This window comes from Anser anser (genome assembly GCF_964211835.1).
Source record: "Anser anser genome assembly, chromosome: 4".
Lineage (NCBI taxonomy): Eukaryota > Metazoa > Chordata > Aves > Anseriformes > Anatidae > Anser > Anser anser.
In genome coordinates this window covers 1,838,183-1,852,400 of record NC_139724.1, presented here as the reverse complement: position 1 = coordinate 1,852,400, position 14,218 = coordinate 1,838,183, and the positions used below count along the sequence as shown (strand labels likewise).

At 37.8% G+C, this 14,218-nt stretch overlaps 1 long non-coding RNA gene across 1 annotated transcript in view; it reads right to left on the bottom strand.

The window, feature by feature from the left end:
• Positions 1–14,218, bottom strand: part of LOC310898572 — a 61,435-nt gene that overhangs the window by 8,464 nt on the left and 38,753 nt on the right. Inside the window, exons 10-11 of the long non-coding RNA XR_014583438.1 lie at positions 13,696–13,757; positions 9,215–9,294 (exon numbers count right to left, since the gene is read on the bottom strand). This is a non-coding gene — a long non-coding RNA (uncharacterized lncRNA). The remainder of the gene's footprint in view (positions 1–9,214; positions 9,295–13,695; positions 13,758–14,218) is intronic.

The following is a 14,218-nucleotide window of genomic DNA, read 5'->3' as shown; positions in this document are numbered from 1 at the left end:
CAGACTTTCTAAGAGCAGGTTTTACCGGAGCTACTTCACACATCCACCATCAGCTATGGTCATGCAGACTGTCAAATGCCAGGAAGACAACCCACCCTTTTATTTGGGACCTTTGTCTCCTCTTCTAGTCAGTAGAAGGAGAGGAATACTATACAAGATCAGGTTCTAGAAGGCACAAGAGAAAGAAACCTCATTTGTTGATCTGAGGATTCATACAAAGCCACTGGTATGCACCAGGAGGAGTTACAATAGATGGACATGAACATTAAATGTGAATTGTTTTATGTGTAGTTAATTTAATCTATATGTGGACAAAAAAAAAAAAAAAGCCCAGCATCGAGGGTGAATTTGGAAAGCTGGACTTTCAATAAACTTACAGGATCTAGCCCTCTGTTTCTCATGTGAAGACAGGTAAAGTAAGATAGGCATCTTCCTGTGTGACTACTGTACCACTCCGGCTCAAGGCATCCCTTCTGCAGTATCTGATTCTCCCCTGCGATATGCAGTCCTGCTGCAACCACATCAGGGAAGCTGCGTTTCAAGGCTGCTGGATCCTGCTGCTGGAATTTTTACTTTTAAAACCTAATGTATTGTTGGGAGTGTTGTGCAGTACCAAAACCCTGTTGAACGTATTCAGTGGGTAACACTAACAAATGTGACTGTTTTAGATATAGCATGGTAAGTGTCACACTGCACTTTTTGATAGTTCAACACAGGGAAACAAACTACAGTGAATGGTAGTAACAAGAGACTACATCATTATACCTGATACCAGTGGAAAACTGATCTGATGGATCAGTGAGAATGGTGATCATCTTGGCCTTGGGGGCCAGAGAAGCAGCTCATTTGGGAGTTTTCTCAGAATAGAGATAATTGGCACTTTTCTCAAAGAGTAAAAAACTAGTTGCATTGACTGTAATAGGGAAAAATCTCATGTACCTGGACAAGTGAGAGGTAGAAATATTGATCAAAAAGCAGAGATATTCTAATCCCAAGTCTATTAACTATAAATACATATATTTGTTACGGACGGGAGAAATGTGTGTCTCCAGGATATATTTATTTCTGCATGTAAATGATGAACATTAACTTAAATTAGACTGTAAGGATCTAAAGACACTGGGACTGAGTATACAGGGAAAGCTTCAAGCAAATATATGAGGTTACAGGTATTGTCACTATTTTATACAAGAGTAAGTTTAAAAGCAGATCTTTGTATTTTCACTCTTGTGCTAGTAGAATTACAAGGCTGTGCTTCCACTCAGAAGAGCCCAAAACAATCAATATATTTATCAGAGCAAAAAATATTCAAAATTTTACAATTATTTCCTTAATATTGATTCCTGCTCACTATCTCTAAAGAGCCCTGCTTTACATCATGTCCAGTAAATATTAGTAGTTCACTTTTAGCCTACACCCAGAGAAGCTTATGACTTCATCCATTTATAGTAACAAAAGCATTGATAAAATCAGATATTTATGAAGGTCAGGTACTAATTATTGGAGATGGGGCTGGCTGAATGAGTTCTTTTATCTGCAGGGCACTGCAACCAGACAAATCTAATCCATTAAACTTGAAAATTCAAGCTAGGGGTTCTGAGCACAAAATAGCCAACTTCTCCCAGAGGGAAAAAGAAAGAAAAAAAAGAGAGAGAGAGAGAGAGAGAGAGAGAGAGAAAAGAAAAAAGTAAAAACCAAAAACAACAACAACAAAAAACAACCAACCCTGCAAGTCTTCAGATAATAGTTGGCTGACTGATACTGACTTGTTTCCTACTGCTGATGTTCAGCGTTTTCACCATGTTGTGGAATCATTCATCCTCCTCGTTTGTCAACTCCTGTCCTCAAATATGTACGCATAGCCTTGATGTTCCTGAGAGGTAAGCAGCATCTTTGGATGCTGCAGTGGTTTTGCTTGTTTAAGGAAGGCATCCTTCCCACTTACAGGATTCTGACAACAGTGCCTGACTATTGCAGCTCCCCTCCCTGACGCGCAGCCCAAGGGAGGGGTGTCTGCCTTGCTTTCTAGGCTCTGGCTCTTTACCTCTGGCTGCCTTTTGATAAGAAACTGCTCGTGAGGCAGCTCCTGTGATCAGAATCCTCCAACTAATCCCTGCAGCTCCATTATGCCTTATAGGTTTGTCACGAAATAAACATTATTGGTATCTGAAAAGGAGGCATAAGCAGCTGTGCTGATTACACCAAACTAACACCTTTATTTAATCACCCTTTTTATCATTACTAACTAACTAGTAAATCAAGTATTTACACAACACATTAAAAAAACGCAAAGTACACATCTCAAAAGCATCTGCACTTCCTTAGAAACCATTACCACCCATGGATTGTACAGTTGATAAGAAAAATGCAGTTAAAGTAGCCTGATTGTGTCAAATGCCTGACAAGCATTCTATCTCGAGTATTTTTTCTTTGATTTATGGAATAATTACAGTTGCTACTGGAGCAGGTTTTACCTGCTGCTTCATTACTGCATAGCATTAATTGGAATATACATTCTTTCTTCATAGATATACTTAAAATATTTTGATTCAATACAAAGAAATTCTTCCCTCATGCTATGATTACCTCAGTAATTCTGAGGCACAGTACTTTCTAGAAATACATATTTTTTGTTTACTTTATACATTTTAGTGACTTTCTGTGAGAACCAAAGGCACTGGATCTCGCAGGGCACATCCTTTAAAGTAATTTTCATAATAGCTTAGTGATAAGCACTGCTTTTTCCTGTAAAAATCATCAAAGGTGTTCAATGTCTGACACAAATTGCTCTTGGTATTTAAGATATTACCAAAACACATAATAGCCATACATAGTTGGTATAGCAGGAAAACCTAAACCCTGGGGTATAAAGGATTTTACATGGCAAAATGGTGGGAGTTAAATGGGAATGGAAAGCTATGTCAGCAAATATGAACTCACAAGATTTACAGGAGGAGTAGGTATTTATGTAATAGATAGCAGGACTATTCAGTTATTGTAAAGTAAGCATAAAAACAAACAAACAAACAAAAAAAAACCCCACCAGCTGTTCTGAAGCAGATACAAGCTAATATTCAGTTACTAAGATTTAAGGGGAAACATCCCTTCAGATAGATTACACCATGAATTACAGTTTTCCTTTACTATTTTCAGTACACCCTCTGAAAAATAAATAAATAAATAAATTGGTTAAGAGCACTATGGCTGATGCTATACTGAAATACATACTTCTGCAGTCAGAATCACTATTGCAGTTTATATGTTCATGTAATTGCCCAAAACAGAGAGGCTGGAGAAATTCAATAATCACAAAGGAAAAACAGTGCTTTTCCAAAAATAGACAACAGTTATTCAAAACCTAAAGGATTTGAACATAGTAGCCTCACAGAGGCTACTATGAATTTGTAATCCCCCGAAATACAAATGGTGTATTTTCTACGCATGGTAGAAACCCATGTGGCTCTTAGCATTTTCAAGGGTATCTTGTACATGCTTATACTAGAGAATAATAATCCATATCTTTTTCACTTCAACAGATAGCTCTATCAGTCTCATTAGCATAAAGAAAAATCAAAACAAACAAATGCAAAAGGGTGCAGTACTCAACCACAATTTGCAGTATATAAGTAATTTTCTTAAGAGCCAATGATCTTACGTTAGTTAACTCCATCAAAAAACCTGCAGTTTTCCAAAGGGTTTTGATGGGTCACCGGGAACCAGCTCAGAGTAGCAGTACCTTTTGAAAATTTGAAACAAAATAAGTCTCAAGAAACAAGAACTAGGCATTTATTTTATTTTTTCTTAAACATAATTATCCTGACATTTACGATGAAAAATCTATGGTCTGAACATATAAACCATCTATATCAAAATTTTACTCAAAATAATTTAAACTATTAATATGGGAAAGGTTTTAAACCTGTAATTTCCACTGCTTACTACTGCTTTTTTTTTTTTTTCTTCTCCTTCATTTTGGCACTCAAGATAATAAGTGAAATCAATTTTATTTTTGCTATGAGAGCTCATGCTCCTTTTTTACTGTATTCTTATCACAAACAATAGAGCCTAAGAGTACAATACTTGGATACATTCAAAACATGTATCCATTAAAATAGTGGCATGTTTTAATCTTGGAAGTAGTGACGTGGTATTGAATATTATACATTATTCTATGAGAGGCTGTATCAGAACACAGGTTTTAGAGCAAATTTTTCTTATTATCAAATCATGTAAACTACTAAAGAAAATTCCTCCACCAGTAATCCAGGAACAGTACCCAATAGTAGGAAAACACTATTGACTTTTCCATGCATCAATGAGACTACATCAACTCTTGTGCCAAATCCAATGCTTAAAAAAGCATTTGGAAAACATATTTACAGCCTACACAGTTAAATTTCTTTCCCATGCTTTTATTACCAGTTTTCAAAGTTCCTGTTACAAGAATTTCAGGTAATTGGTCTCAACTTTTTTCCTTGACCAGATGTCATGGTGTCTTTAATCTATATTATCCTAAAAGAAAAGTAATGGATTTCAGGCAAACGCTTTTCCAGTCTCAAAAATGCTGAATTTATTCCTGTGGAAACTTTTCATTTGTGCCCACTCAGTGCTGTAATAGCGCTCAGTCTCAAAGAAGCCTGCAGCCCACTAGTACAATTCATCCATGAGAGGTTTTTTTTTCCAGCCGTCCTCTCTCGCCAGATACCTGCAGGCCTGATATATATTTCTAGGGTACAAGCCCACTCTCAGATGACATCCTTTTTGTCTGAGTCATAATGAGGAAGATGCTGAATAAATTTTGCCTTTGACTTTCCAAAATTTAAAGTGTTTATTTAAAACTATTTATTTATTTCGAATAGCTTCTCTCAGTATGACTTTTGTTTCTCAAAAGAACCATTGTTTTTATAAACGCATATATGAATATTGATGAAAAATAGTCACAAACTGAAAAATGCATTTAGTACAATGCCTACCAAAAGTAAGTATCACAGAATCATAGAATGGCCTGGATTGAAAAGGACCTTAAGGATCATCTAGTGTCAACCCGCCTGCTCTGGGCAGGGTTGCCAACCACTAGAGCAGGCTGACCAGAGCCGCATCCAGCCTGGCCTTGAATGCCTCCAGGGATGGGGCATCCATAACCTCTCTGGGCAACCAGTGCCTCACCACCCTCTGAGTGAAAAACTTTCTCCTAATATATAACCTAAATCTCCTCTGTCTTAGTTTAAAATCATTTCCCCTTGTCCTATCACCATCAACACACATAGACAAGCATTCCCCCTCCTGTTTATGCACTCCCTTCAAGTACTGGAAGGCTGCTATGAGGTCTCCACGGAGCCTTCTCTTCTCCAAGCTAAACAAGCCCAGTTTCCTCAACCTTTCTGCATAGGAGAGGTGTTCCAGCCCTCTCACCATCTTAGTGGCCCTCCTCTGGACCCATTCCAAGAGCTCCACATCCCTCTTGTGCTGTGCCCAATTTAAATGGCTCGCCAGTGCCGGCTCCATATCTTCAAAGACTAAATACTTCAATAGCTAATTAAATATTGGTGTCAGCTGTAATTAGAGATTTATGTAAGATTAGTTTCAAAATTTGTCAGTGGATAAAAATGACTAGGAAGAAATAGTACCTTACGTACATTCTTCTAGACAGATCTGCCTGGTGTTCTTGTTTCTAGCTGAGGAAATAAGAATAGCTAGAGGAGTACAACTTTGAGACAGTGACTTGAACTCCAGCAGGCTCAGTGCTGCAACCACTTCCCTGGGGAGCCTGTTCCAGTGCTCGACCACCCTCTTGGTGAAGAACCTTTTCCCGATGTCCAGTCTGAACCTCCCCATCATAGCTTCAATCTGTTCCGTCGGGTCTTATCGGTGGTCACCAGAGAGAAGAGCTCAGCACCTGCCCCTCCGCTCTCCTTGTGAGGAAGTTGGAGACCATGATGAGGTCTCTCCTCAGTATCCTCTTCTCCAGGCTGTACAATCCAAGTGATTTCAGCCATCATCCCCCTCATACATCTTCCCCTCTAGACTCTTTACCATCTTCATTGCCTGCCTTTGGACACTCTCTAAAGCTTTATGTCTTTCTTATACTGTGGTGCCCATAACTGCATGCAGCACTCAAGGTGAGGCCGCACCAGTGCAGACTATAGTGGGACAATCACTTCTCTCAACCGACTAGAAATGTTGTTCTTGATGCACCCCAGGGTATGGTTGGCCCTCCTGGCTTGCCAAGGCACCCTGCTGGCTCATGTTCAGCTTGCTGTCAAACAAAATGTCTAATGTCTAATCTAAGTCTATCCTCTATTAGTTTAAGACTATTCCCTCTTGTTCTATCATCATCTACCTGAGTAAAGAGTCCTTCTCCGTCCTTTTTATAAGACCCCTTCACTAATTATCTTCTAATCTCTAAAAAGCTACATAAATGTCACTGCAAAGAAAGCAATTAAAATAAGTAATTCACAATATCATACTACTTAAAATGTTTAGAGAATGACATTGGATAAGTAGAATTTGAAACTAGCATTCCTACTTAATATCTCAATCTGTATTTACTTTCAACATAAATATAGTTCAGCTAACCTAACCAGAACTATTCATTATGTTAGACTTGGACTTAACTGTCTTGTGTCTGAGGCCCAGTATAACCCCAGTAGGTGTAAATACTCCACCACTGTATTCATTTCATAGAAATCCTATATAGCAGACTTTAGATATAATTTTAAGACCACCATCTTTCTTAAGGATTTTTGAAATTATGGCATAGTACAATAAAGAATTTAAAATATAACAGATGCCCTTAAAATCAATAAGGCCTTTATTTTCTCTCAAATTTAGACTAAAAGTGTCCCTTTATAGTTTTATGCTCCAGACACTAACCTGGAACATGGAGATCTTGATTTATATCTTAGCTCCAGTGGGACTTCAGGCTAGTAACTTTGCACCTACACTTCTGTAAAATGTAGATAAAAATTCTTCTCGGAAATTGATAAATTGTAAAATGATGGGATTCTCTAGGCATATTTATATTCACAGCTTCCATGATGTGATAATGAGGGAAATAATCACAGAATCACAGAATCATCCAGGTTGGAAGAGACCTCCAAGGTCATCTAGTCCAACCTCTGACCTAACACTAACAAGTCCTCCACTAAACCATATCACTAAGCTCAACATCTAAACGTCTTTTAAAGACCTCCAGGGATGGTGACTCAACCACCTCCCTGGGCAGCCCATTCCAATGCCTAACAACCCTTTCGGTAAAGAAGTTTTTCCTAACATCGAACCTAAACCTCCCCTGGTGCAACTTTAGCCCATTCCCCCTCGTCCTGTCACCAGGCATGTGGGAGAATAGACCAACCCCCACCTTGCTACAGCCTCCTTTAAGGTACCTGTAGAGTGCGATAAGGTCGCCCCTGAGCCTCCTCTTCTCCAGGCTGAACAATCCCAGCTCCCTCAGCCGCTCCTTGTAAGACTTGTTCTCCAGACCCCTCACCAGCTTCATTGCCCTTCTCTGGACTCGCTCGAGCACCTCCATGTCCTTCTTGTAGCGAGGGGCCCAAAACTGAACACTGTACTCGAGGTGCGGCCTCACCAGAGCCGAGTACGGGGGGACAATCACTTCCCTAGACCTGCTGGCCACACTGTTTCTTATACAGGCCAGGATGCTGTTGGCCTTCTTGGCCACCTGAGCACACTGGTGGCTCATATTCAGCCGACTATCAACCAGTACTCCCAGGTCCTTCTCTGCCAGGCAGCTTTCTAACCACTCATCTCCCAGCCTGTAGCGCTGCTTGGGATTGTTACGCCCCAGGTGCAGGACCCAGCACTTGGCATTGTTGAACCTCATGCAGTTGGCCTCAGCCCATCGCTCCAGCCTATCCAGGTCATCCTGCAGAGCCTTCCTACCCTCAAGCAGATCGACCCACACACCTAACTTGGTGTCATCTGCAAACTTACTGAGTGTGCACTCGATCCCCTCATCCAGATCATCGATAAAGATATTAATGGACTACAATGTATTTCATTTCACTATTAGTAATTTTCATGAGTCCAGTTTAATGGATTTCTTTCTCTTCACAGTGTTTTGTTAACACTTTGTCATACAGTATGTACTATGAATTTAATTAATGCATTTTCATGGATTTTAAATAAAAATAAAAAATATAACAGCTGCTTTTGAGATATTAGAATGAGGCCACTTATTGAGTAAAGCATTCAAAATTGTCTTTTCATTCTCTTGCTCATTTAACTAGTTTAATTCCCCTTTGTACATTTGAACTTATTGTAAAATTACAGTGTATTTATGATACCTTATATGGAAAAAAATAATGCAGCCATGTAATTAATACTGCCAAAGTACAAGTGGAGATAAATTAAAGATGTTCTCAGATAGCTAATATCAGACACTTCCTAATGTTTGAGAGACTGAGTCTTGATATGCATTTAATTGAATTCATTTGGATAACATGTATACTCTTGTACATAAAGACATGGCTTTCTCAATTATTTTAATATGAGTTATACCAACTGTGACTCTGTCTACATAGAAAATATAACTCTAAAGTTGTTATTTAATAATGAATCAGATTATACTTACATTTTTGGTGTTTCAAGCCAGCTCAAGCATTTCTGATTTCCAATATTTACCAAGGAGTTGTATTTTTATATAACCCATAGTGTCAGTAGAAAAAAAAATGTTGAAAATATATACAGACAAAAGCCACTTTTTTCTCATGATTTCTACGTAATAATTTTCTCTTCTTGCTTTATTTTTGCAGTGCATAAAATTAGTTTTGGTGAATGTTTTCAAAAGCATATATATGGGTTAGAACAGACAACTCTTGTTTTCAAGTTTCAGAGAACAGTTTGCCTTTGCCATTTTTTAGGTCCCCAATGTGCTTTAAATCATTTTAACCTCGCTACCTCAAAACATTTTTTTCTCATGATCTTCCTCTCTTCACCATAAGTTTTAGAAGCCTGCTATTTTTTTGAATTCATTAGACCTTGCTTCTCCAGAAAGCTACATGCAGTCTTAGCATTAAATGCATACTTCATTATCTTGCTGCTATGCCTCACTGAAAATAGCTCCAGTTAGTGAAGTGGAACAGAAGGAGATCAATAAAACATCTATCTGTGTTGTTAGTAGAGTACCTTATGTACCATGCATATATGTTGTACATAAACAGCACTGTAAACGAAGAAAAAAACTTCCAATTACCTCGATAGACATTAATCACTTTGCTTTGTATAAATGACTTGTATCGTTTTCACTTGATATGGGTCCAGCCAACACTGATGCTAAGCACATAGACAGGAAATAGAGAAAGATGAATGTACATTATAAATATTAACTAATACATTTTCAGGCTACAGGCCCACTTTGTATCCTTCTCCTACTGAAGGCTCAATTCTCCAACTTAATAACTGTGTACATCCTATCCCATAATGGTTCTCCTTCAAACTAGATGTTTTCTCATTTCACAGTATCTCTTCCCAAGCTTCTCCCTATAAGACACCAAACTGAATCTTACCTGGAATGATTTTTCTACGTGCTCATAACTGCAACAGTATTTCAGATTATTTTTGAAAGTCTCCTGAAACGTGTAATTAATCTCGTCTTCCTACTGAAACGCTGAGCAGCATACAAAATTATTTAGTAAAATCAGAACCACGGTGGAAAACAGATGTCATGTGTCTGAGCTGACCTTTTTGATGAATAAATTACAAACAAAACAACCATTCTTCCAAGACTTGTGGCATTACTCTGCTGTTAGTATATGCCCCTGTGTATTCAACTTTTTGCACAGCAGAAATGAGAAGGCAAAGTGATCATCTCCTCTGGGACAACATTTTCAGGCCAGCAGAGGAGCGGCACAGTGTATGCTTTAATCAGGAAGGTAGTAGGGAGGAAGGACTGTTATTTTCACTCTAAAAAGCTTCCACACCTTTGGTAGGAGAGGCATATATGAGGTGGCTAAACTGAGACTAGAAATCATTTAACATTTACATAGGTACCTTTATATTATTCATTGATTCTAAGTGTATTTTTGGAGACATTTTAACAGAAGTAAACTGTTGTTTGGGAAAGTTCTGCGAATAATAGATATTATGGGCTTGATCTCAAACAGCTAGAACATACATATATAAACTGATTTTTTTTTTTTAACTTGGGTTTTCATTTTTCGTATTCATTTCTAGTTACTTTTTTGTTTCTGCATTTTGAATTCTCAAATTTAGCTTGTATCTGGATCCTTCACTGTCCTTCTACAGGATCCAAAGAGAGTGACTCCTAAAAGTGACTCTTTCTCCAAATGACAAAAAAACTCTTAATGATTTCTGTTCTCATACCAGAAAACTACTTGAGAACCATTTCATTTTCAAAAATATAGATCCTTTTCTTCCCCAAGATGTGTGATCATGGTGAGAATCAACTAGGACTGTACTTTTACCTGTGCTTATTTAGAACCATACAGGTTATATATTTTGTCTTCATTGCTTGCTAGTACCTTGGGAAAATATAAAATATTTTTCCTGAATCTTGTAATTACAAAATTTGATACATCTGCAAAGATAAGGTATAAAGAAGTACGTTTCTTGTTTTTCACATTTCAAGTGATTTTTTTCCCTCTCCCACGAGCCTCTGATACATACAGAGTATGAAAGTATGAACTCCAGAAATTCATAACAATGAGAAAGCATGGCTGGCTTTGCCATAAATGAAAATCAGAGCCAGACTTATTGACTGCCTCAGCAAAGGCCTATGTGTGTTCTCTTTGTCTTCCTTCAGAAGTGTTCTCCTTGTTTATCACCCTCCATATTTCATTTTGCAGGTTTGCTGTCTGTATACTACTTCAAAATGCCACAAGGAACTGATGCCCTCTCCATTCACATACATTTGAAGAATACAAGAAGATAATACTTTTAGAAAAATATTTCTGTACCTCATTGTGTACATGCGAAACCTTAGGGGGCTCCAATATATTAGATGACATTTGTTAAGTAGAGAAGGATAGTTGTTTCTCAGTACGAAACTTATTTCACAGTTTCTCAGTAAGATCAAATACACATCTCTCTCATGTTCACATTTCAAGTAGATAAGACATTTTCAGAGTCTCATTATATTTGAAAGCATGTATTCAGCTGAAAACAAATGAGGTTTAAGATCCAAAATCAGTTATAGTTTATAGGTCACTTCTCACATTTCTCAACTCTCGAAAACCTTCTTGGAATCCATAAAATAGCAGCTTTTCTAGAGGTTTTCTGAGAAGAATACAATAAATTAACACTTGGTAGAAATCAGTACTTTTTCAAATCGCTCATCGTAGTATATAAAATATTGCAGCCAATTCTCCCTTCTCCCATGTAAGGCAAGTAAATGGAATGGAATTGAGATGAACAATATAAGTCTACGTTGAAAGGAAAAGATTGGAAGAGGGTTGAGGGGGGAGCAGGAAGCACACAAGATTTTACTAAGAAAACATTTAACTTAACTCATATCTGAAGAACTCACTGAATCTCCTCCCAGTAAGATTGCTTTCTGGAAATGATAATTCAGGACCACAAAGCCTATGGACAAAACATTGGACATAGAAGAAATCTGCTCTAAATAAATACCCAAATTGCACATGATAGCTGAATGTGAAAGCTTGTTTATATTCTGCAAATATATGCATTTTCAAATGTTGTGGAGACATTTTTCAAATAAGAGTTGTGCATATAGAGCAATTACATGGCATTGGACTGACTAATATGCTTTGGTAAGTCAAAGCCACCAAGTTATAAAGTGAAACTTCCTACTTGCCATCCCATGAGCCCACACAAATAAAATGCATTGTTTACTTTATTAAGAAATGTTATTAAACCAATCAATCCAGGACCTAAGAATCAAAAATAAACTTTGTACTGTGTAACATGCTATATGTCCTTTAAATTAACTTTTAAATCATAAAAATACACTTAGATCTGGTCTCCAGAGCAAAGCTTTATAAAGGAAGACTTGAGGTAGTTATTAAGTAAAACTTGCACAAAAGGAGAAACAAATGGTGGCTAACCGTGTTGTGACCAGTTTCTCTAGGGCAAATTTGCTCAGAAGAATCACAGAGGAACATGAAAGGATGTGTCAAGTGAATGTCACAGATTCCCAGAACAGTAATTGAAAACTACATTTTGAAAGAGTGGCCGATGTCCCACCAAGTTTTACTTACTAGCACTTAGTTTTCCTTTGTTTTCTGTTCGTTTGTTTGTTTGAAGAATTATATTCTTCAGAGATGGCATACTACAAATGTATGTGAAATGAATGGGGCTACAATAAATCTCTGGTAGAAATTTTCCTGTGGAAGAGCACTAAGTAGCAGGACATGAAAGACAAGCAGCTTCTCAGATGCTACACAAACCCCAAATTGTTTAGACGAGGTGAAATACTCTAAAGAAATGGATTAGATGCAGAGGAGTAATGCCAGGGATAACACAGATGCAGGAAGACAGTTAAGTATCTCTCAGTCTTAATCACTGGCAAAAAATAACTTGTTTCTGTGAGTCACTTTCCATCAACCAATTTAGTAATCTCACAACTATTAGCAAGAGCAACAAATGTGATCCTATAAGTCATATAGTATCACCTGAACAAGCTGTACTGAAGGTCTCATTAGGCTGGTTTGCCTTCAGTGGAAAGCTGGTTCTCCATACCAGAATGCACCTAGTTTCAAGAATAGCCTCCTACAGTACTAGCCCCCCCTGCTCCCCGGCATTAATGTCCTCAGGACATGAACAAGAAATACTGACCCCTGTGCCAGGTCCTGCCATCACTCGCCCCTCACATTTGCGCTAAGGCAGCTTGAAGGCTGCAGCAGACTTCTAATCCAAGCCCACATGATGGGCTGCTCCCACAGCAGAGCAAACGGCTTCAAGCCTCTCTTACTAAAGGTCTGAATATGGGAATGAATAAAGCAACTCCTGCAAAGGCGATACTTTCCTCTTGAGCAGGAGGGCTGAGAGCGATTAGATTTAGCAGGGCTCCACCAACATATAAGTCACCAAAAGAAATAATCTTCACTACGTGATATATGATTGGGATATAACACCCCTTATACTTGAGGCATATAGTAAAGTAGTGCAATTATGCACTCGCCCAGTCTCAAAGTCTCACTCTAAGCCTTATGCTACTATAATAGAGCAGACTTGAGCCTATTGATTAGATATCTACTTATGGTATAAAGGTACTTTACTATATAAAGTATTTTTTTTAATCCTATTTCTCTGTGGAAAAAAATCTATTTCATATGTTTTAACTTAATAAAATGACCAATTTGAGAAAAATTAAGTAATATCTTTAATAAAATCATAGAATGCAATTTTAAGCTACAGTAAGCTAAATAAAATATGGAACAGGGACCTGCATTTTTTATTAGAGTTCATTAATCTTGTTAATGACTTATTGAATATCTTTGAATTGCTGTGCATGATAAAAATTGATCCCAGTGGCTACATTGCTATATGCTTTAGCAACCACTTTTAACAGCTGGATTTCACTGACTTTCTCCAGTCAGTTCTCTGCAACATTGCAGGGATCACTGCAGCACATATGATTTATGGCTGGCAACTATTTTTAAAGGTTTAGCACTTTTCTGAACTGAACATCTATATTTATACCCCCCCCCTTGCATACGTAGATACTCAACAATTGAATTAGAAGTCACTTACCTATGAACACGAACTATCAGCTTAGCTTTCTCTGTTTTGCTCTCCTGAGTTTGACTGCAGTTCTGTTTTAGATGTAGAATGTTTAAATTAATTTTACACAGAATAAGACAAGTTCGGTTCCAAGTCACCAAGTTGAAACAGATGCTATATTTCACCAAAGGTATCCAGCCACACCAAAGGACCCTTCAATTAGCTCCTTGTGAAACAATGGTTTGATTCAAGGCACTGCCTTGGCTTGACTGTGGCTTTGTGACATTCCACAGAACTCTGCTGATTGCTACCAAAACTGCCTTATAGCCTTCAAAATATATCCTCGTGTACATTAAATACGAATCCCAAGGATGCCACCTGAGATAAATTAATACCTCTTATGGGATAAAGCTTTATGATGTCCTAACACATATCAGCTTAAAGTGTCAAGCAATCTGTGCCAAAGAAAGTATCCCATAGTTCCATATAACCATGCTGAAATAAATGCAAATCTAGTCTTTTTATGCATTTTATGCAGACAGTGAAAAAGTAT